Source organism: Corvus kubaryi, unplaced genomic scaffold (assembly GCF_017639235.1).
Source record: "Corvus kubaryi isolate FWS band 111438036 unplaced genomic scaffold, C.kubaryi_AGA036_p1.0 37300, whole genome shotgun sequence".
Classification (NCBI taxonomy): Eukaryota; Metazoa; Chordata; class Aves; order Passeriformes; family Corvidae; genus Corvus; species Corvus kubaryi.
Window position 1 is genome coordinate 550,411 of NW_024581093.1, and position 24,540 is coordinate 574,950.

Consider the following 24,540-nt stretch of genomic DNA (forward strand, 5'->3'; position numbering starts at 1 on the left):
TTGTTCCTGGCACAAGGCAACATTTCTTATTCTCTATAAATCAATTATGGACCTACACAAGTTTAAAGGGAACACCCCCAGAATCCATAGGGACTAAAAACGCAGGGAAGAGGCCTCCAGAGGGGCATTTGCCCTGGATAAGTTGTTCTCATGTTCTTCCAGCTCTGATAGACAAAACAAGTGTGCAGAGAGACTTTTATCTCTGGAGAAAAAAAAAAGAAATAACTGCTTTGCTTTGTGATAACACCAAAAAAAACCCCCAGAATGGGGAAAAACTCTAGGAAAAAACGAAATACTATAAAATCCTGGAAAATAATTATGGATTTTTCTGTGCTTTCATAAGAACATTCACTTGGGCAACCATAAAAAGCGATTATTATGGTAATAAAAGGATGAATAATTTATTATGAATCCCAGACAAACAGTTCCCTTCCAGAATTCTAAGATGACTCCATGTGTATGAAAATCATCCCTTAAATGTCTGTGCTCGCTGTAGTCATGGGGCCAGAAAGGTCTTTCATGGGCTTATAGGATTGATTTTCACCCCCAAAAGTTTTCCTAGGAGCTAAAAGGGGAGGATAAACCTGATGATGTTGGAACCTCTCTGTGCAAGTTGTAACTCGTGTTTCCTCTTATTCAGCACACGGAGCAGCTTTGGCTGTCGCTTTTCCAAAGACAAATTTGGGAAGGGGATCCATGTGCAATTCCCTCAAACTGGCATGTCCTCAACACACAGAACTTGATATCCAAACTATTGCTCCCAGCTTTTGTTTGCATCCAGAACTGAAAAGGGTTTTTGTAGGGACTGACCCTCCCAGAGACTGTAAACTGTCAGAAACAGGGACTACAACCAAATAAATCCAAATAATAAACCCGAAATCCAAGAGAGGAACTTTTCATCACCGAGAGCTGAATGCGCTGTGAACAAACCTCAGCGTCAGTGAAAAAATTCCCAACAAAGCACAAAACCACAGAATCCTGGGGCTGCTTCACTAGAGTAGGGTTAGATGGAAGATTGGGAAGGAAAATTTCCCTGAGAGGGTGGGGAGAGGCTGGGATGGAATTCCCAGAGAGGCTGTGGCTGCCTCTGGATCCCTGGAAGTGTCCCAGGCCAGGTTGGATGGGGCTTGGAGCAACCCGGGATAGCGGAAGGTGGAACTGGGTGAGCTTCGAGATCCCTTCCAACCCAAACCATTCCATGGATAATCCAGCAGTTCCCAGCTTAGAGAACCAAACCCATCCCCTCTCCACACCTGCCCAGGGCAGGAGGCCCCACAGAAGCCCCGAGTTCCAACACCAAGGAGCAGACAGAACAACTGGAGCTCCTTCCAAAGCCAGAGCCATAATTCAGAATTTGAGACTTCCCAAAGCACCCATTGAAAAGAGCAGGAGCTCATTCCTAATAAAGCCCAACTGCCTGGGTTGGGTTTCCCAGCTGCTCCAAGTGCTCACAGTCTGGAATTAAGCTGAGCTAATCTAAACCATGAACATGAACCATCTCTTGAATCACATCTGCAACCCTCTGCTTCCATTCCCAGCTCGTTTTCCCAGAGTTCAACGAGCGACAAATAAACCTCCGGCAAAGAAAAAGGAATTGTGTCAGCGTCTCGTGTAATCTGCTATTAAATAAGTCCTCACACAAACCATAATAAAAGTCAATTTATTGGACTTTGTAAAACGTGATTCCCCACCTTGATAATTAAAAAGATATTGTAATAAAAGTCTTCAGTCCTCATGTGCTGTGCATTTGCTCCCATCTGATTTTTATCCGAGCGGGGGGATTATAGGAACATGGAATTACTGGTGCAGCCTTTGCATGCAGGCACAATGGCAGCGACATAATTCTGCTGTGGCAAGAAATTCAGAGCTCTGAGGGCTCAGCAGCCCACCATGGGTCAGTCCTGCACCCAGCAGCACCAGCTGGGCTTCCCAGCAGGGAATATCCCAAGATCCTGGCACCTGCCTTGGTCGGAACAGCGGGATCAGCGCTGCCTTCCCACTTTGGGGTCAACAGCAGGCTCAGAGCAAAGACCTTTGGAATCAATCATCAGGAGAAGCAGAGGTGCAGCACCAGCCCTTCCCACCCTGCTTTGCCAATGCCCAGGATCTTCCTGCCCGGCTTCCCAGAGAAAAATGGGAAGCGACTCGACTCGGACTGAAGAGTGTGCACACCAAGTCACTTTCCCTGGCTCAAGGGGGAACGGAAGGAAAACTCCCTCCCAGACACTTCCAGGCTAAATCCGACACTCTGCCTGAGCAGCCTCTTGTTCTCTTGGCATCATCTTGGGGCACAGCACCGGCATTCCCAGGGGTTTTTCCTTCTGACAGAGATTCCACCAGCCCCACTCGCAGCCACTCTCTGGGAAAACCCTGCAGCTTCCCCAGAGCTGGTTCGGGTTCAGCTCCTCTGCAAGGCCGGAGCTTCCACAGGATGATTTGGGTTGGAAGGACCCAGCCCTCGGAATGGGAATTTCCATGATTCCACTTCTCAAAAGAACGGTTTGATTGTTTCCCCCACCAAGGTGGGGCTGTGAGCAGAGGAGCATCCACAAGGTTCAGTCTGGAATCTCCATCCTCAGAGCCAGGAACTGATGCTGGAATTGTGCTGGAAGCAAAACAGGACCAACCACGGGGAAACAGCACCGATTACAACCCAGATCCCACAGAATTTTGGGATAATTTGGGTTGGAAGGGACATTAAAGGTCATCCAGGCCTACCCTCAACAGCAAGATCCTAAAGCCGTTGGACAGGACCCGGCTCTCCAGGCTCATCCACATGGACATCATCTCTGGTTTATGCAATTCCAGTCCCCTCCTGACTGCCCTTGGCTGGATCCAAGCGCGGGATCTCAGCCCTTGGAGCGAGTGCAAAGGGAGCCCGAGCACAAAATAGAAATCCTTCATCCAAACACACCCCCCTTCCTAAACAGCAGGCAAACACACCCAGGGCGAGCAGGGCCCACGCTGGCTGTTTATTTAACACACATTCCTCCACCTCGGGACAGGCTCCATCCATCCCAATGGAAAACACTCCCAAATCCCAGGGAAAAATCAGGCAGGCTCTGCTCTCCTGCAGCAGGGAGGAGGCACCAGCAAAGCAGGGTTAAAAACCTCATAAAAAGATTTAAGTCTTCCCAGATTAATTATTTTTAAGCATGTTTGGAAAACAAGCACTGCCCCAAATCAAGTGAATTCCCAGGACGGGTTCTCCTACAATTCCAAAGGATATTAATTTGCAGGTGCATTTATTCTAGACCAGCCTAAAAGCACCACAACCTTTCCAACCCACCTATGGGCCCGGAATGAAGTTGATTTCTCCACATCTCCCCATCCCTAGAACACCCTGGAGCAGATAAGAGCTCCAGGCTGGATAACTTCATCGGGATAAATCCCTGGAGAAAGAACCAAACTCAGACCATGCAAAGAGTAGCCAAGGGTAAAAGGTGATAACAGATGGAGAGAGAACAGCACAAGGACCATCGCTGCCACATGCTGCAGGGTTGGAATGGATGACCTTGGAGGTCTTTCCCAACCTTGAGGATTCCATGGATGAGGAATGGGATTTATTATCCCCAGCCAGTGAAATGATGGAGGCAACTGGGCTGTGCTGGGAGGCTGTGAGCAGAGAGAAGACACAGGTTTGGAATCTGCAAAGTCTCTGGCAAGATGAGGATTTGAACCTCACAGAGCAGCTCCCACAGTCCCACTGCAGTGACAAACAATGATGGGGAAAACCCAAACCAACACCACCCAGAAATGCAAATATTAATAGTGAATTTTCTCTTTTGGGGCCATTCTGAAATAGGGATCTATACCTCAAACCTCCAGTTCCTGGCACGTGAGCTCAGCTGCTGCCACTGCACACAGAGCACTGCAATCTGTGCCAGCTGGAGCATGAAAGTAAAAAAGAAAATTGAATTATTAGGCTTTTCTCCTTATTAGAATTAAAAAAAAAAAATCATTCCATACTAAAAAAAAAAAAAAAAAAAAAAATCTCATTTATATAATTTAAAGTTACATAATTTTAAGGCCACAAAAACCTTTAGAGCCGTTGTGCCCCAGAGAGGAAAACAACCACAAACAACAACCCGTGCACACGGCTCAGGCTGAATTCCTGATCCACGCTCCCAAACCCGTGAGGAGCTCGGGACGGGACCGCAGCTCCCAGCCCTGTCAGCACACGAGAGGGCACTGTTCTGTAGGCTCAGCACAGAGCCGAGCTCTGCTCCTGCCAGCAAATCCCTGCGCTCAGCCTAAGCAGCCCGAGCCGCTCTGGAGAATCCCAGGTGGAGCCAGAGACAGATGGAATCGGCATCCTCAACACCTTCCAGGAGATCCTTCCCTTCTTCCCTGCAGGGAATGCAGCTCATCAAGGCGCTTATCTTGCCCCACTTACCAAAGGTCTCCTTTTTCAGAGCAAGGGGTTTATTTTTTTGCTGAGGGTATAAATCTGGTGTGCTGGAGACTCCACGGGGAATAAAAACCTTCAGGAGACTCCCAGGTCCAACCCAGAGGGAGGATTCATTCCAATTCAGCCCCCTATTTAAGGTTTAAACAAATGGATCCAAAAACCCAGCGTTGCAAGAGAGGAGCTGACTCACAACAAGGTTTTTTGCTGGGGGCACCTGCACTGCATAAATCAGGTGTGAGGGACACTTCACAGGGAACAAAAACCTCCAAAAGATGCCCAGGTCCAACCCAGGAGGGAGAATTCATTCCAATTCAGCCCAGTATTTAAGGTTTAAATAAACTGATGCCAAAATTCAGCACTACAAGAGAGGAGCTGACTTAGGACAAGTTTTTCTTGCTGGGCTGCACTGCATAAATCAGGCGTGCTGGAGACTCCACAGGGAATAAAAACCTTCAGGAGACTCCCAGGTCCAGCCCAGGAGGGAGGATTCATTCCAATTCAGCCCCGTATTTAAGTTTTAATAAACTGATCCAAAAACTCAGATTGAATCCACCGGGCAAGTAACCGGTTGGAAATTCAAGTGACACTCCAGGGCCTCCAATTTGTGATTCCAAGAGGTGCCAACGCCTCAGGATGCAGGAGGGGCAGATGGGACAGCAGAAGGGTTCTGGCCACAAAAGCAAATTAACCAGCAGGCATAAGAGAGCTCCCAAGTCCCACAGAGCTGAAGCCACCCCGGACTAAACCCCGCTGAAATCTGCTCCTTTCAGCAACTCCAGATCCACCTCGTGCCACCACAGGCTGGGCATTGCTCTTGTGCCCAGCCTGCCACACTTGTCAGCCGCATTTCTGCCATATCCTCTGCCCTCTGAGCCCAAAATCCTGGTGTTCCCCACATCCTCCCTGCTCCTGCAGCTCCCCCAGGCTCGGGGAGCAGCGCAGGGGGTTTTTTATTTCAAGCACACTCAGCCCCTCCTGCCCAGCCCCACTCTCAGCTCCTGTGCTGTCCCTGCTGCACGTGCTGACAGATGCCACATTCCTGCTGCTGTGGATTCCTGGGGAAGCACAGGCACACTGCAACAGTTGGAAGGCAGGAAATTGCTCTATTTGGGATAAAAAGAAACGTCTGCACGGCTCCTCCGAGGACAGCAATGCTCCCACTGAGGCACTGGGCCTCCAGATCCCATTTCCTGCCCCCCAGAGCAGATTTCGCTCCCATTAAAGCTTTTCAAATCTTGGAGCTAAGTGGCCAAAACATTTTCCAGTCCGGTCATCCTGGCTACTCTTTGGAGGCTTTTCCCTCTTCCGGGGCTGGATGTGATTTGGAATTGGGCATCCTGAGCCCACTGTGGCAGCCTGTCACTGCCATCCTGGGGGGGGACCACTGCTCTGCCATCCCTGTGGCCACAGGCAGCTCAGGACATCCCCAGGAACTCCTCAGCCACTTTTTGCTTTTCCAGGACATCCCCAGGAACTGCTTTGCCCCAAAAGGAGCTTCACAGCAGAATAAACCTTGGGATTAAATCCCTCCTGCAAGTTCCAAGCTGATGGTCCTGGGGAGGCTTCTCCCAACTTCCAGAACCTGGAGGTGCTGCCAGGCCAGCAGAGCTGTGTCCCCAAGGCCTGGAACACCAATCCTTTGTCCTCAGGCAGCCTGAGAACGTCCTGAGCTCCTGCCAGGATTCAGGAGCTCATCCCACGTGCTGCACCGAGGGATATCCATGGCTCCCCTGCCAGGGGGTGGCTCTGGAGTCGTTCCATGCTCAGCTGTGTTTCACAGGGATCTCAGAACACCAGCTCAGCTCTCCGTGCCCTGAGCCTCACGCACACAGCGCTGACTTTTCACAGCGCTCTGCTCCTCCCGTGGCCAAGAAAGGCCAGAGCAGATGAATCCCAACAATCCTGATCCACGATGGACATTGTTCACATTCCAGGGGACACCCAGAGGTGTTTCCTTTCCAGCTCAATCAACAACAACAACAAAAGGGAGAACATTATTTACCTGCTCTCAGAGGCACTTCACCTCTGGTCTGGAAGCAACTCAACTCAGCTCATTAATATGATAATATTTATGGTTTAGGATATTTATTTAAGGTTTATGATACTAGAAGCAAAATGGGATTGGACTGAAAGGCAGCACAGGCATGGCACAGCCCGGGGGAAAATGGGATTCCAGGGAGCACGGAATCACCGGGATCAATCTGCCAGCACTGGATTAGAACAAGAACTCATCACCAGTCACCCAGCTGACATGGAAATATTTTTTTCCCTGGTTTTGCTACACAAAATCTGAACTGTTTTCTCTCCCAAAATGATTTATTTTGGGAAGTGAATAAGTGGGGTTTAACAGGGGGGATTTATCACGACCCTCAGCCTCTGTCCCATCAGAGCTGTCTGTTCTGACAGAACTCTGCACATGCCAAATGGAGCAGTACCTATGGAGATGTCTGGAGAGAAATCAGGGAGGAAAGGAAGGGAAAGTTTCCTTCTCCTTAAAATCCATTGCCCATTTCAGAGCTCCCAGAGCAAGGCACCAACCTGCCCTCAGCTTCAAACAGTCATAATACAAAGACACCTAAAAACATCCAACAGCCAACTGCTGTCCTTGACGAGTCTTTCCTCTAAATATCATTTTGGGATGTTTAATGAGAGAAAACTCGTTAGAGTAACGAGCATCATCAGCTCCAAGAGCTTCACTCCCTTGAAGGACACACCAGGGACAGGGGAGGCAGCACCTCCTGGTGGGACACTCCAGCCAGCAAGGACCTTCCTGTGGCTCCAGGTGTCAATCTCCTGTAAATCCCCAGGAACAACAGTCCTTTCCTCTGGAATACAGGAGGATTTCCAAGTGTATTTCTTCACAAAGCTGCGAGTCCTGCAGGGACTGTGAACTCATCAGTGCTGATCTCCTGCACCCCCCCCCCCAACAATCCCATTTCCCCCACTCACCTGGCTCCATAAAACCCCAAAACTACATCAAGTCCTAAAATTAAAGCTTCTTGAGGTCCTGCCTGAGCACCCCTCCCATGCAGGCCTGGTTTGAGGAGCACCAGGGGACAGCAAATCCTCTGTGGCACCTCCATCACAAGCCCTGGGCTGTGGCCAAGGCACGGCGTGCTGGGGTTTCGCTTCCAGCTCGGATTCTCACTCTATCTTATCCTTTTGTTTCCAAAGTTTTCTCTCTCAAAACGATCCCAGTGCATAAATACCAAGGCACTCCATTAATTTCAGGCTTTTTCAGAAATGCACGACATTAAGAGCTTTCCAATCTCTTGCTCTCTTTTTTTTTTCCCCCCCTTTTTTAATATTAACTTCCACTTTTTGACAGCCTTCGGAAAAGGCATTTAGGACCAATCCCCCGTGGTTTGGTGAGGGACACGAGGCTTCCCTTCACACCCATCCCAGCACCCCACTGACCTTTCCCTGCCCTGCTGGGAGCTCATCCTGCCCTTCCCAAAGGCTTTATCCCCGTGGCAGTGCCATTGGGAGCGCCCTCCTGCCTCAATGCCAGCTCCAGCTGCATCCAAGCCCATCTGATGTCCGTGGGCTGAGCTTGCCAAGGCTCCCAGAGCACACGGCACAGCTCCCTGAGCCACCACCCTGCGCTTCCGAGCCAAGGCGGAGCCGTGCAGAGCTCCAGCAGCAGGGATTTTATCAGGACCTGGGCTTGCTGATGAGGGGACGGAACAAGAGCAGGCCAAGCTCATGGAGCCCAAGCACCAACCTCCCAATTCCTGAGAGCTCCCTGATGAGGAATATTTTTATTTCAGATGTCTCGGCCAGTTTTGAATCCCTTTGGTGTGGCTTCAGCCCGTAAAACACTGATTGTTCTCCTCAGATACACGGCCAGCCCTCCAGAAAAACATCCGGCTTTATTCCAGCTACCTTTGTCAAGCAAATCCTTCAAGGATGAGGCAACTTTTGCTTGACCTCCATTTCAAAAGCATCCACCAGAGCCCACATTTATCTCCAGAACCACAACTGGAACCGTTTATTGGGGCTTTCTGCTCCCCTGCAGGAAAACGGAGCCATCAAGGGATGCTTTACTCAGCTGTGAAGTCCAATCTGAGCATTAAAGCCACAGCTGCTTTTCCAAGGAGAGAAGCAGGAAAACACAGAATTATCCATCAGTGCAGGGCACTGGGAGCAGAGAATTTAGGACCAACCATCACTCAGGAGCAGCTCTCCAGGAGCACAGGCATTAAGTGGGAATTGCTAAATAAAGTCCTCACATTTCCGTAAGAAGCCTTGGCTCCTTTAGGCAAATCCAGCTCTTAGGCCGAGTCATAACAATCCATGCGCTGACTCAGAGCCTTCCAGCAATTCCTGCAGCTCCGAGGAACGAGGAACAGGCTGAGCAGGCAAATCCCCATCACCACAGCGAGAAACGAGTCACTCCAGCGAGTCAGGGCTACCAGTGCCACCCCATTACTCAACCCAGCCCAGCTGCTTTCATTCCCACCCAGCCTCAACCATCAAAGGCTCTGACAAAACCCGACTCTTCCCCACTTTCTTGCCCACCCAACAGCTATAAACAGCCAGCGAGCCTCTCCGCTGAGTAATGGGAACAGAATCTGCTCCGTGGCCACGCGAGCGCTCGCCGGCAGCTCTCTGGTGGATTTGGCCTCGCGCGAACGTGCAACGTGATGTGATTTCCCACAAATGTTCCTGCCAGCGGGATTCTGCGCTCATCCCGAGCGGCTGGGGAATAAACAAAGGAGCGAAAAACACCAGTGAAGCAGAGCAGCGGGTTCAGGATGGAAAAATATCCGCGGAGGATGAGCCCGAGCACGTGATGGGAGCGGGGCCGACACATGGGATCGGTTTTCCCATGTTGGGAAAGAGGGAGAATTGGCCTTGATTCCCTCTCCACTTCTGCAACTTGGTTTAGAAGAGGAAACAGAGGTAACAACTCATAAACCAATAAAATCCCATCTGAAAGCCATCCCAGAAATGGGTCAAGCACTTCCCAGTTTGCCTCGGGCCCTGCAGTGCCGGCGCACGCCAGAACTCCGAGTGATGGAACGGGCGGGGGGCTCAGGCTGACAGGAGCACAAAAGGATTTCAGCCACAGCGATGGCTCGGGTCACACACGGGGTTGCTCCTCCTGACAGGCTCCATCTGGGATCAGGAACAGCTGGGAAGAGGATTGAGTTACACAGGCACGGGCAGAGCGCAACCGGAGCGGCGGAGACAGCCAGGTGCTCATCCAGCCCTCCCCACGTGCTCCAGGATAAAGATCCCAGCTTTTCCAAGGCCTCCACGAACCTCGAGTCACTCTGCACACCAATATCCCTGTTTCCATGGGCCCTCACCACAGAATCCAGGAGCAACTGGGAATAAAGATCCTGGATTTTCCAAGGCCTCCACGAACCACTCAATTCTCTCTGCACAACAATATCCCCGTTTCTAAGGGCCCTCCCCACGTGCTCCAGAATAAAGATCCCGGATTTTCCAAGGCCAGCATGAACCTCGAGTCACTCTGCACAACATCATCCCTGTTTCCAAGGGTCTTCACCACATGCTCTGGAAACAACTGGAATAAAAATCCCAGGTTTTCCGAGGCCTCCGTGAACCACTTGATTCACCCTGCACAACAACATCCTCGTTCCCAAAGGCCCTCACCACGTGCTCTGGGAACAACCAGGAATAAAGATCCGAGGTTTTCCAAGGCCTCCATGAACCTCGATCCACTCTGTGCAACACTCTCCCCGTTTCCAAAGGCCACATCACCTCTTCCTGCAATTAAAATCTGGGATGCCAGTGGGAGGTGAGCAAAATACGGAGCCCAGACCTCCAAAAGTAAAATTAAAACTCAAGCACAGCGCAACCATTCCAGCATGAAAACCTTGGGAAGTGGCATTCCATGGGAAAACAGCCCAGAAATGCAACGAAAGAAACGCAGTACCTGGTGCAGGTGCTCAGGAGGTGAATTCCCACAGCGTGGAGTCAATAATCCTGCCTGGAAAAAGAGAGAAGGAAAATGAATATCCTGTTAAAATTCAAAATAAAGATCTTCTCTAATTGAGTTAAAGAATGAACTCGTTAAAGCTGTCAACGCTTCAGCAGATTTATTTATTGAGTAAAATTATTTATTAAGTAAAATATTCACTATTTATTAAGTAGTAGAGACTTTGGGTTTGTATTTTTCTTCACAGCAGGAACTTCTTTCTGATATTAATAACAATAATTTAACATAATATTGTAATTAATAATTGTTAATAATTATTAATGATCATGCTTCCTTTTATTCTCCAAAAATAGCTCATTCTAACAAATAAAACACTTGGAAGAAAAATCTGGAAGAGTCTTGAAGGAATTCTATTATGTGGAAGTTACTTGAACAAGGTTCTTGATCAGCTGATTCCTTCAGGCACCACATCAGGGAATTTTTTGGGAATACAAATATTAGGAATGGCCACACATCCCATTTACTCCACAGAACTCTGGAAAAACATTCAGGAAAGACCCTTTTGTTTTAATTTTCTCAGTTTAAAAAAGTAAAATAAAGAGTTAAACACCTAAAATTTCAGGATGCAGTTGGCCTCAATGATCTTAAAGGGTTTTTTCCGATCTAAATGATTCCATAATTCCATCATTGTCATTCCCAGTGTTCTCCATAGGCACTGATGGCTTAGCAGCCAACCAGCTTCATCAGAGCAGCAAGAAAAAGACACAAAATCCAAATAAATCCTTATCCATGAGAGCCATCTTTGTCTTTGCCTGCCTCTGAAGTGAGGGGACACATCCCTGGAAGTGTTCCAGGCCAGGCTGGAGCACCCTGGGATGGTGGAAGGTGTCCCAGGGCAGGGCTGGCACTGGAGGACGTTTAAGGTCCCTTCCCACCCAGCGCCACAGCTATTGGGAAACGAGCCAGAACCCCCCTCCATTCCTTCATTTATTACAAACCCCTGATTTTTTGGGAGCAACTCCTGATTTCTGAGTGCTCAGGGCTGGCAGAGCTGCAAATCCTTTGGACTCCCAGCATCCATGGGGGAATCCCCAACCGGCCTTTGCTCCACGCCCACTCAGGGAACACCGAGGGAAGGGCGGCTCCCACCGGGATCACGAACACATCCAGAGGGGAAAGGGCCTCCCTGGCCCCGATGGCCACCAGGGAATTCCCTGTCCGAGCACCCATGGCAAAGCTGTTGCACAATAAACAGCACAAAGCATCCCGTGAAATCCCGGGCAGGGCTTGGAATTCTACAAGGAATGCTCGGGATATAAATATTTACGAGGGTTGATGAACTGCAGCCCTGCACTAATGAGAGCAAGGCTGGAGAAATGGGCCCAGACTGTCCTTTGCCCAAAAGGAGGAAGACTGGAACGTAAATATTCCGGCTCTGTGAGACAATTCCTGCTCCGTGGCAGGGCCAGCACACGTGGCACATCAAAAGCAGGGAATCTTTTCCAGGAGCTGCAGAGGGAACTCAGGCAACCCTTGGCCAGCAGTGCCCAGGTGTGCAGATGTCACCAGAACACCTGAACTGGGCCAATCCTGAGCACAGCTGGGATTTCAACCCCATTTCCCTTGGTTTGGATGTTGTCCAAGATACAAACAGGGAGGAAAAGCCTTTTGGGAAGGGGAGATGGCAACCAGGGACTGCAGGAGGGGAGCAAAGGGAATCCTCCTGCCCTGGGGTCAGCAGGGGAAGGAGGGCATTCTTCGCTTTGTTCTGCTCAGGTGAGACCCCAAAGGAGCTCCAGCTCTGGGAATTCCAGCATCGGGATGTGGAGCTGCTGGAGTGAGTCCAGAGGAGGCCACGGAGCTGCTCCGAGGGCTGGAGCCCCTCTGGAGCCAGGCTGGGAGAGCTGGGGGTGCTCACCTGGAGAAGAGAAGGCTCCAGGGAGAGCTCAGAGCCCCTTCCAGGGCCTAAAGGGCTCCAGGAGAGCTGGAGAGGGACTGGGGACAAGGGATGGAGGGACAGGACACAGGGAATGGCTTCCCAGCGCCAGAGGGCAGGGATGGATGGGATATTGGGAAGGAATTGTTCCCTGGGAGGGTGGGCAGGCCCTGGCACAGGGTGCCCAGAGCAGCTGTGGCTGCCCCTGGATCCCTGGCAGTGCCCAAGGCCAGGCTGGACAGGGCTTGGAGCAGCCTGGGATGGTGGAAAGCTGGGAATCCTCATGGCAGGGGTTGGACTTGAGGACCTTCAGAGATCCCTTCCCACCCACCCCATTCCATGATTCAGCCATTGGGGATCCCCTGATCAAGCCCACAACAAGTCCCATGCCTGATTTTTCATCCCAGTTCAGGATGAGGAGGTGGCACTTTCAGGAATGCAAACCCCCAAGGCTCTGGAAGTGCTGGGAGACTCCCGAGTGCAGGAATTCCACCTGTGGAGCAGCACCGACCCTCAGCTCCTTCCCAGAGAGCCCCTCCTGCAAACTCACAGTGGGGGACTCTTGCAGACATCCTGCTCTTCCCAGCCTGTCAAATGTTATTCCAGGAATTCCATCAATTCCATAATTTCCCATGGCATTACCTCCCCCCTGCAAAAACAATCCAGATAAGAAATGTCTGCCTTGAACACGTGGGGACTTCAAAGAGGAAAAGCTGCTTCTCCCAGCAAATATCTGCTCCAGCTCCTGCCTCCAGAGCCTTCCAGGTGCCTGATAAATCCATGGATTCTCCCAGCCATTCCTAGCTGGATGATAAGCTCCTCCTGAACTCCTCCAAAAGGATCAAGGAGGGAGATTAGGAAAAAACAACCCAACCATGTGGCAGCAGGTCTGGCCACGACAGCTTTCCAAGGAAATCAAAGCTCCGCGCACATTCCACACCCTCTGGATCCACTCTGGGAACAGATAAAAGCCACATTGTAGCCCAGGCTCCACCTCAAGCGCTCCAGCAGAATCTAGGTCAGCGTGATCCCCTGGGAATGCTGGGATGAGCCCGGGGCGCTCCCGCAGGCATTTTGGACCAAGGCAGTGGTTTTATGCAGCAGCTGGCAGCCACCACCTCCTGCAGCTCCGTCCTCTCCCGAAGCCTCCACGAGCCAAGAGTTACACTTGGAAAGGCTTGGAAAAACAAGGCAGTGCCCTTATCCAAAGGGAAAGCAGAGCAACAGGATTATCCTTGGTACCAGCGCTTCCCAGCCGGCATTCCCAACACCCCAGGGCTCCTCTCCTCGCAGGTGGGGACATTCCAGCCCCTCCAGGTCCCACAGGCGGCCGCAGATCCAGGAGCCACCAGCTGTGCTCGCACCATCCCTATTTAAAACAGGGAAGCAGGCACGGGAAGTTTTCCATGGCGCTCAATTTAAGCAGGGCCATATTTGTTGGCTGGGAGTGAAGCTTTTCATCCCACGTTTTTTTGGGATTAGGGCTCAGGACATGGTTCCTCTTGGCTGCATGGAAGGAACTTGATGTTTTCTGCCCAAACAGTCCACGGGGACTGGGATTAATTCCAACAATATTTGGTGGAACAGAATCCCAGGTCCAGCGTGATCCCTCGGCTGCCTCCAGAGGGGATGAAGGGAGGCAGAGTGGTGGGAGGGGGAGCCTTTCCTATCCAAAACCCTCATGTTTTGACTCCATTCCATTCAAAAAAGGGAAGAATCCCAACGCCAAAGGAACAAGCCCTCAGCCTCCGAGGTCTTGTTTTCATTCCTGTGTGGAACTCAACCATTCCGGGTTTGGACAAAGCACAGATTTTGTTTTCTGGGCACTTCTAACTTTCCCTCCACCACCATTCCCATTCCAAGGCACAGGTGGAGCTCCCAGCAGGAGGGACTGCAGAGCCAGGAAGGCTTTTACTCCCTCCCTGGCCCAAGGGATGCATTACCTGTTTTCCATAGGGATATAAACCCCTCTGATTCTAAAGACAATTCCCAAATTTCAACCTCTCTAAAGACAAAATAATCCCAGGATAACCTGCCCTCTCTCCCTGCAGCTTCACCTTAAAAACTGGGATCCAGCTCCATCCCACTGAGCTTCCCAGCCCTCCTCCCTCTCCCAGGGCCAGAGTTTTTTTGGGGTGGATTTGGGAAGCTGCAGGTTTGGACCCTGGGGAGGTCCTGCTTGTGCCACAGCACCTGCAAGACCTGGGGCAGACAGAGGCAGGAAGATGGGGATGGGGAGGGAAGAGAAGGACATTATTCCCTCATTTTACCAGTTCTGTGGCAGCCAGGAGTGTAAATTTGTAAATTCTGCTATTTCAGCGTGGCTTTTAAATCCCTCCAGGAATGGGAGCTTCACCGCTGCCCTGGACAGCTGTGCCAGCCTGGCCAACCCTTCTGGGCAAGGATTTATCCCAAAATCCAACCTAAACCTCTCCCCTGGCACAACTTGGAGCAGGTTCCTCTTGTCCTGTCCTTTGTTCCCTGAGAGAAGAGCCCAACTTGGGAAGTTTTACCTCATGTGAGCAAGAAAAATCCTGAAGGACAAACCCAGCCCCAGAACGTGGCTGCATCCACATTCCCATCCTGTATTTAGCAAACTTCTCCCCATTTGCATCATTCCATGCCCATTTTCCTGGATTTATTACACGTATCTCGGATCCAGGATCTTCTCCAGAGCTTCAGTCTCCCTGGATGAGCCGTTTATCTCCAAACCCAAATAAAGCACATTTTTAGGCATGGGAAAGATGCACTTTGAGTGAACAGCTGGAATTCACGAGCCAGTAAAACTTCCAATGACCTTTTCTGTAGTTCTGGGCATTAAAGGGAGCATCAAACTCCCCTTTTTTTGTTGGAATGGCAGAACGGGGTGAATGGAGCACAGTTATGGTATCAAGTGATGCATTTCAGGTTCGCTGTCAAACAACCAGAAATAAAAACCCCCTTTTCTCTTGGAGAGCCTTTTACAGACTGATAACCAGCATAATTAAGATTTTAACTGGGCTGCCCACAAAGGAACAGCATTCCAACCGTCCCCTGCCTCCTTCCCAGCTCAAAAGGCTTTGCAGGGAGCAGCAGGGGAGAGGGAGGAACCATTAAAATCCCATTTCAACAGAATCCTTGTGTTTCTCAGAGCAAGGCCATTAAAAGATGCACTGATACCTCCAGGACTGGGTTCCCCCATTTGGGGGAAGCGGGATGGTCGTTTATCAGGGCTGTGCTGCAACCTGATCCCAAATAAAACCCATTTATTTCCACATTTCCTCTCCCTGAGCCCAGGATGCCGAGCCAGCTGTGCTGCAGATGTACTGCTCCTGCCCCCCTGGCAGTGCCCATCGTGCCCTGAGCACCATCCCGGGCTTTTGGGGACTCTTCCTGCACATCCCACGGGAAATTTGGTCTCAGCAGGGACAAATGGAGCTCAGCAGCCGTTTGGAAAAGCTGCCAGGACTTGGATCCACAGGGGATCGGCCGGGTCCTGCTCCAGCCCATCCTTCCAGCTCTTAATTCTCCACTTCCATTCCTCTCCCTGAGATCCCCAAGCACTCCAGGTGTGAACAAATTCACTTTTCAGGTGCCAGTGAAGGCACTGCACCCTCCCAGACAAGGATGCAGTAAAATCCTGGACTCCATTTCACTCCAGAACACCCAGCCCAGGGATGCCACCGTGAGCAGGGACATCGCCCTTCCCTCAGGGACAGGATTCCCAAATCTCTGCCCCCAGCCAGGCCCCGCCCCTCTCCAGCAGCAAAATCCTTCACCAAACATAGGATTTTTACTTTTTCCCCCCCTCAAAAGATTGTTCTATTTTCAGTGGAGAAGGAAATGGGAGCCCCGGGATAAAGGAGCAGAATTTTCCAGTAAGGAAAACAAACCAACGCAGCCATTCCCACTTCCCGAAGCAGGTTCCAACCATGGACAACCATCGCGGCACCAGCTCCTGCCTCCCCCCTTCCTCCCACGGCTCCCACGAAAACCAGCAGCTCCCCATCCCAGTGTCCTGCAGCGCTAATTCCCAAACCAGCGCCCTCTTCGCAGCTCCTCCTCCAGCAGCAGCAGCCCCTGGAGGAGCAGGAAAGCAATTCCTGAGAACACAGATTTTTGGGGGTTTTTACCCCCCTAGGAAACCCCTCCCTTCCCCCCCAGGAAAAGGACAGCTACAAGCACTTGCTGCAGAGGTTCAAGAGTGCAGCCAGAAGTTCCAGGAACCCTAAAGCAGGTTTTTAAAGCTCTTCAAACGCCCAGCAGGTGAAGGCAAGCCCACAACCGACTCAGAGGTTCTCAAAGAAAGAAAAGAAATTAAAAAGAAATTTAGGAAGCCCAAGCTCAGCTACTCCCTCATCCTAGAACTATCCAGACCCTGTGGACACTTAAAAGGAACTTTAAGGCTCTCCAGGTATCCAGTTGGGCAGGACGGATTTATTTGGGAGAAGTCTGCAGCTCAGCCCCTATTTCCAGATTCCACCCGATCCAGGAGACACCCAGGGAAGCGGGATCGGGGCTTCCCTGCGCCCCCTGCCAAGGAGGAAACGCAGACGGAGAAACTCCAAGCACGGATTCGGTGTTCCACACCCCCCCTCGTCCTCCCCGTCCCTTTGGGACAATTCCCTTTGGAACAGAAAGCCCAGGTCCAGGACAGCCTGGAAAGGATCCCTGGGAAGGCACGCGGCCGTTTTTCCCTAATTAGCCCCAAAGTGGCGGCACCTGCGCAGCCCGGGGTTAATTACTTAATTGGCTGGGCGGGGCCGGGCGCTGATGATCCCGAGTGATTCCAGCTGGGAGCAGAGGACGCTCAGCTGGGGAAGGAGAGCAAAGAGCGACTTGCAAACAAAAGGGAGGAAAATCGTTCCGGCATCGCCTCCAAAGCCCGTTAAATCCACGGAAATCTCGCAGGCAGCTTCCCAAGATTTTGGCTCAGCCCCAGCCGCTGCTTTTCCTCCACAATTCACAAGGACTTCGCTCCAGGGGGAACACAAAACCCTTTTGTTCCCCTTTTCCAGATGCGAGGAGCAGGGAAAGCTGGAGTAGGTCACGGTGGCAGAGCCTGGGATGGGGCCGCTCCTGCTCCCCCCAAAAATTCCAGCGTGGATGGGAGGCATCCAACCAAACCCAACCAACCAAGCCCATCCGTGTCCGGAGAGCAAGAAGGGTTTGAACTCGGTTTTTTTTAATTGCAAAAACAATAAAAAAGAGGCTTTTTAGTGGCAGAAAACAGAATCTTTCCAAAGCAGAGATTTCAAAATTCAAATTTCAATTTCAAAATTCAGATTTCGGGGACGCTGCTCAGGCTGAGCTCACGGGGCACAAGGAGAGGAATAAAAGAGGAAAACAGCAAAATCCAGCCCAATAAAAGCCAAATGTCCATCACAGCCACCTGCCAACACCCAAAATTGATAAAAAAGGGGATTAGGAGAAATAACAGCCGTACCTTGGGGTGCCAGCGGAGCGCAGGGATGAGGTTTGGGGAGAAATGGAGGGGAAAACAGACCCAAGCAGGGAACAGCCCGTGAAGCAGGAATGGTTTCCATATCCTGAGCATTCCCAGCCCCAGGGCTAAGGGGCTGGCTCCAAACGCTGCTCCAAGGAGAAGGAGCAGGACGAGCTTTGCATCCCAGACAGCTCCAATCCCTCCTAACTCCGAGCAGGAGCACAACCGAGCCCAAGGCACAGCTCAACCTCCCTCCCGCACATCCCGGGAAATCCCAATCCATTCCATTCCACCAACCCCAACTTTGGGGACAGAGAGACCTCACTGACCTGCCGAGCTCCGGAGCCGCTGCTCACGAAGGGAAGGACAGCGCTGGGAAATGCCCAGGGCTCCAAAAGAGGTGACAAAATTTCCATGGCACCTCATCCCTAAAATCCGGGGGGGTCACCAAGACCTCTGCAGCCCCCCGGGAGGAGGGAGCTCATCCTCCCGTTCCCTAACTGTCCCTACAAGCTCCAAAGCGAGGAATAAAGGGCAGCGCCTGCACCCCACGCTGCCCCCGGCACTTCTGGGTGGGTTCAGTCCCGCTGCCAGGTGGGGAAAATGGGATGGGCGGGGCATTCCCATCCCACTGATCCCCTCCAGCTGCTCCTGGGCACTGATGGCCCCACCTGGGCAGCGCTGAGGGCCTGGAGGGCACCTGGCAGCTCCCATCCCTGTGGATCCCTCTTCTCAGAGTCCTTCCAGGACCTGTTCTCCCTGGCTGTTCTCTCCATGGATGAATTCCTCCCTCGTCCTTCCTCAGGGAGCCGCAGCAGCTCCAGGGACGCTCAGGTCCCGCCTCGTGCTGAGCCCAGCCTGGGCAGGGATCAGCCTTGCACAGAGAATCCCCCGGAGCCAGGTGCTCATTGGAATTATCCCGTTTTCCAGGGGCTTCTGTGGGTTTTCTCCAAAATAAGGGGGAAAGGATCATCCCATCCCACGCCCTGCCAGGTCAGGGACACCTTCCACTATCCCAGGTGGCTCCAGCCTGGCCTTGGACACCTCCAGGGATGGGGAAGCCACAGCTTCTCCAGGAAATCCATTCCAGGACCTCACCACCTTCACAGGGAACAATTCCTTCCCAATATCCCATCCATCCCTGCCCTCTGGCAGTGGGAAGCCATTCCAGCTGTCAAATCCCCGTTTTTCTCCCCACAGCCCCCCTATCCCTGCACCTCACTCCCCTTTGCTGACCACACCTTTGTCTCTGGATTTGTTGTGTCCTTCCCAACTCTCTAAAAAGAGTCTGATTTTTTTCCACTTGGAATTTATTTCCAGCCCTGTCATTCCTTTCATCCAAGCAGGCAGCAAACATTTAAGGATATTTTTATTCCCCGAGCAGCCAGGCTGTGGAATTGTAGAATTCCAGACTGGTTTGGGTTGGAAAGGACCTTAAAACTCATCCCATTGCACGGGCAGGGACACCTTCCACTAGATCAGGCTGCTCCAAGCCCTGTCCTTGAAATAAATCGGGAGTAAAGTCTCTGAAATCCAGGAATTTAATGGGGAAAAAAGTAGCACCACTCATTCCAGCAGGGAATGTTCCTGTGGATTGTCCCAGCTGAAGTCTTCACCTTACAGGGAACTTGAGCTCATCATTTTTGTGCTGGAGGCTGACTGGACTCTGCAAAACCTGCCAAAACTGAGGGAAATGGCATTTCCAGTATCCACAGGTTTGTCTGGAATATTGCTGGATAAAGTTCCAAAACACAACCTGCTCTGCAACAGAAACTGTGGAGAAAACATTCCAAAGACAGGAAATACAATTTTTGTTTATGGGTGAACAGCTCCACCTCCCAGGGACAGTGCCACGGGTTGTGCTGATCGAGTGACAAGAATTCCAAGGGAATTCCATGGTAAAAGGCAAGAATCAGGCAGGTTTTCTGCAGCCAAACCATCCCGCTCCCAACTTTTCAGCAGTGTCCTCAACCTGCCAGCCCGGCTGCCTCCTTGGAGAATTCCCAGAGGGAGCGATGCCAGCCTGGTGTTCCTGTCATGAGGGTTTCCCTTGGATCAGCTGTGGCAAAATTGAAAGGAAGAGAGGAGAAAGTTGAGCTGGAAGAGCAGGAGGAAGAGGAGGAGAAAAGGTTTTTTCAGGCACCAGGGATTTTCCAAGCTCCAAAAGCTCCAGAGCTCTGCCCATCCAAATCCCGGTGTCTTCTCCCACTCCATCCCAGTTTAAACTCCTGGGAAGTGCCCTGGGTGCTCTGCCTCGTTCCCCCTCTCTTTTCCAGGTGCAAATCACTCTGTGGAATGACAAAGCTCTGGCACGGATCCACCTCTCCCTCCACACTTGGGAACAGCCAGGGAATCCATCAGCAGTGGCAGCCTGGAGAGAAAACACCCTGCTGGAAATTTGGGAAGGAGGAGAAGTGGGATATCAGTAATTGGTGTGGATTTCTCGGGCTCTGGGGCCTGCAGAGGTGTGAAAACAACGAACAGAAAGGGAGGAGCTCTGTGATGTGAGAGCGGAATGGGGCTGGGGGACATTTCCAATTCCATCTGCCCTTGGATAAAGACAGATAATGAAATACCTCTGGAATGGGGAAGAATATTTCCAATTTGATGGAAAAGCTGTTAGCAGGGGGCAGCAGCTCCAGGGGTTTTATCTCCCTCGCCAGGACAAAGGTTCATTAATCATCTGGCACTGTTTGATGCACCCAATCTTATCTTCCCAAAGCTCCCTGAGCTCCCCTTCCAGGACATCCTGGAGCAGCACTGGAATATTGATTCCTATTGTTGCATCCATGTTCTTCTCTGGAATTCTTATTTAGGGGAATGGGAACACGGGTGTGGCTTTGCCCCAAAATGCAGCCACCGGCAGAGCATTTGGGATAAGGGCTGGAAAATCCTTTTAATGATGAGGAAAAAATCATTGAATCATGGAATGGGGGGAAAGGGACCTTAAAGCTCACCCCATCCCACCCCTGCCACAGGCAGGGACACCTTCCACTATCCCAGGTGCTCCCAGCCCATCCAGCCTGGCCTTGGACACTGCCAGGGATGAGGAATCCACAGATTTCTGGGCACCCAGTTAAAATCCAGGAGCTGCAGGAAGGTGGGATGCAAGGCCACGAGTGGGAGCGAAGCCAGAACTGCCCCAAATCCCTTCTCTCTTGGGAAGGTGCTGCCAGACCTTTGGAGAACACAGCTGGTGGAGACCCTGATTGTTCCTTAGCTCTGGAAAAATGGGAATATTCATCTGCCTCTCCTGGCTCAGCCGATGAGATTCCCCAGCCATCAGCTGTTGGTTTTTATAATTTTTCCTGAATCTCTTGGCAAGAGTTTCCCTTCCCTGACATCTTAAACAGGGGCTGTGCTCGTGCCTGGGTTGGGAACAAGCAGAGGAAACTGATTTTGAGGAATCTCAGCCGGGGAAAGCCCAAATCCCGATTTCCCATCAACCAAGCAAGCACTGGCTGACACCACGGAGGAGCTGCTGAGCTCTGGGCTCAGCTTAACCTCTGTAAAACCACCCTGACAGCACTCCCAGCAGCTTCCCACTGGGAATCGTTGCTTTCCAAGGGGATCAGCTCCAACTGGGAGCAGCTCCACCCGTGGCCATCCCTGGGGAAGGGCTCCGGGCTGGGGGGTCACAGCCACGAGCAGCCAATGGGATCCAGGGATGGAATCCCACCAGGAGCAGGCACAGGGGATGGGATCAGGGGCTGGGATGGGGAAAGGCTGTGGGAAAAGGCTGGGAAAGAGCCAGAGGGTTAAAAATAAACCCCCTTTCCCTGATAAATTACTCCTGTGGAAATGGCACAAAGGGGTGTTGGGAAGGAGCGGAACGTGGAATGGGTGGCAGGGCTGGGAGGTGACCACCAGAGCGATGACCACCACACTGATGACCACCAGACCTTCGGAGTGATCCCAGGAGGAGTCTGAGGCTGTTTTTGGAGCACTGGGGATCACTGGGTGGGACTGGGAGGGATGGACCGGCGCTGCTCCCATGGGACACCACATCCTCACTGGAATCACCGCTCCGCTGGGAACACCCAGAGCTGTCCATGGGTGACAGGAACCGTTGGAATAAAGCAAAGTAGAGCCTTGGTGGGAAGAGAAACGCCGTGTTCCTGAAGGAATGACCTTCCAGGAGGTGGAGCCTGAGCAGTTGTGGAGCCATGGCCGCACCCCTCCCTCGGCTTCCTCGCTCGGGCCCGAACTTATGCAATGATTTATTTGCATCCTGCCCGAAAACAAATGGATGTTTTACATACTTATATCATAAGATAAAGTGATCCTGCAGCTGATCAAAGCCAGGGCAGATCTGGAGGCGATTACAGCAAGTGTTTGCTTAACTGAGGTCATGATGCACTCGGAGCGGGCGAGGCTCCGGCTCTGCTCCACACATGTGAGCGCTCCAGGAAAGTCGGGAGAGGCCCAAGCTCCAAGTGCTGCCTTTCCAAGAGTTCAAGCAAAGCTGAACCTGGCTCCTCAGTCCAGCCTTGGGACAAAGGATTGGTCAAGGGCAGCAGTGTTGGGCTGTTTGTGAAATAAAATTGAGTTTGTGGAGTCTCAAGAGTTTTGTGTCTGATGGAAGCTCAGTTTGGCTTCATTTGGAATTCTGGAGAGGCTGAAGGAGCTGGAAAGGGGCTCAGGCTGGAGCAAAGGAGGCTCAGGGGGGACCTTGTGGCTCTGCACAAGTCCCTGACAGGAGGGGGCAGCCGGGGGGGTCGGGCTCTGCTCCGAGGGAACAGGGACAGGAGGAGAGGGAACGGCCTCAGGCTGGGCCAGGGGAGGCTCAGGGTGGACAGCAGCAGGAATTTCCCCATGGAAAGGGAGCTCAGGCCTTGGAAGTGCCCAGGGAGGTTTGGAGTGCCCATCCCTGGAGGTGTCCCAGGAAGGGCTGGAGGTGGCACTGAGTGCTCTGGGCTGGGGACAAGGTGGGGATTGAGTTCAGGTTGGACTCTGATCCTGGAGCTCTTTTCCACCCTCTGTGATCCTGATTCCATGATTCTGTGAAATGGGGATGAGTCTGTCCAGCACTTTCTGTGTCCTGGCAGCCAGGGCTCTGGAAAAGCTGGGAGGACAGGGACGCTCCACTCTGCAGACCTGACACACCCCGGGCTGGCCTCAGAGGGATTTTTCCAGAATCCGAGGTTGGTACTGAACCACACAGTTGGGAATGGGCAAAGGATCACGTGGATGCAGAGTTTCCTCCTGGAAAGCCTTGCAGTGGCTGGGCAGAGGCTACGAGATCCAGGGATGACCAGTCCAGACTGGCACTATACTGGGACATACTGGGAATACTGATCCCATTCCACCAAGCTGGGTGTCCAGGAGACTTTCCCACCCTCCAGCCCCACAGGAAATCCAGGCTGATGCCGAGGGGTGTCCCTGGTGCCTTCCCTGCCCCTTCACTAAATGTCATCACCGAGAGTTTGATTTCTGCCTGCTCCCACTGAAACAGCAAATTCCTGGTGTTACATCAGAGCCCGGATTCCGGCGCTGGAAGAGCCAAATTCTCCCTGAAAAACACAGTCAGGGATTTGCCTTCTCCTGATTTTCCAGCCCTGCAAAGCCACGTTGGGTCCTTCCCCGCTTTCCACGCAGCACAAACGCCTGTGCAAGGCTCAGGAGACAAATCCAGCCGGGATTTGCAATCCCTGGGATCTCATTCCCGGCCACATCTGGGGCCCTGCCGGCTCCATCCCGACGCAGAACCGCGAACGAGCTGCGGGATGGGAACGTTCTCCTCCCGTTTAATGGGATGCTGAAATGACAACCACATCCTTATCTGCCAGCCGCTGTCATCCCATCTCCCGCAGCTCATTCCCGTTTCCCTGGCTCCTGCCGGGAGGGCAGCGCCCGCCGCTCCGTGTCCGTCACATTCCCGCTGCATCCCGGCAGCCGGCACATCCCTAATCAATCCCGCGTGTCCCGGGAGGAGACAGGAGGCTCCCGGGGCCTCCAGCGCCCGAGCCTTCATCGCCGTGGCGGGGATGTCAGCGGGATGCTGATAAGAGCCTCGCCCAGCTCGTTATCAGCGTGTGCGGGGCGGGATGGAGCAGCCGCAGCTGCCGGCTCCAGAGGGGAATTCCTGAAGGCACGGCTGCCTTTGGGAATGGTGCGAACCGCCGGCAGCCCAGGAGTTGGGAAACCACAAGAATTTTTGGCGAGGCTTTCCCTTCAGTGCCAGCGGAGGTGACTCCAGGTCAGCGGCTCCGTGCTCTGAGCGCTCCACACTCAGGGATGCTCCAGCTCTGCTGAGCTGTCTCCTCTCCTCTTTCCCCTCTCCTGTTCCCTGATCCCACAGGATTTTTTTCCCCGTGTCTGGTCCCTTACACACCACTGGAAGAGAAGCCAAAGCTCCAGCAGCACCGAGCAGCTCAGCTCACTGGTGTTCAGTGCATTCCCAGCTTCTCATGAACCCCCGCTTCCCCAGCCCTCGAAGTCCCACCCCACGAAAATGTCCCTGGAAAACAGCAAAAGGCTGGAAATTTAACAAAAAAAGCTACAAATTTGTCTTTTAGGCAGAAATCATCTCAGCAGCAGGAGCGGCTTGGAGCAATCTGGGCACGGGGCAGAGGCTCTGCAGTGGAAAAGGAATTATTTGGTCTATAAAGGGATTTTGATACAAAATACGTGAAAGAACTGAGACTTCCCGCAGCCAAATTCCTGCATAAAACATAAAACCGGCCCAGACTTCAAACAGAACATCTCAAAAACTTTCCAGCAGATCCATTAAGAGCTGGGTTTTTAAGGAAGCCAAGGGAACCAGGGCTGCCACCCAGCATTCTGCTGATTTTATTTGGGAAGCTTTGTGTTTCTCACCACCCACACTCACTAAAAAGGGCTCACCACGAGCTTGC

General features: G+C 52.1%; 1 protein-coding gene across 2 annotated transcripts in view; it reads right to left on the minus strand.

The window, feature by feature from the left end:
- LOC121664058 (zinc finger protein 469-like) overlaps positions 1 to 24,540 on the minus strand; it is a 188,440-nt gene that overhangs the window by 149,026 nt on the left and 14,874 nt on the right. For both annotated transcript variants that reach the window (XM_042027044.1, XM_042027045.1), the window contains one exon: positions 10,320 to 10,373. The gene's annotated coding sequence lies outside the window, so the exon portion shown is untranslated. The remainder of the gene's footprint in view (positions 1 to 10,319; positions 10,374 to 24,540) is intronic.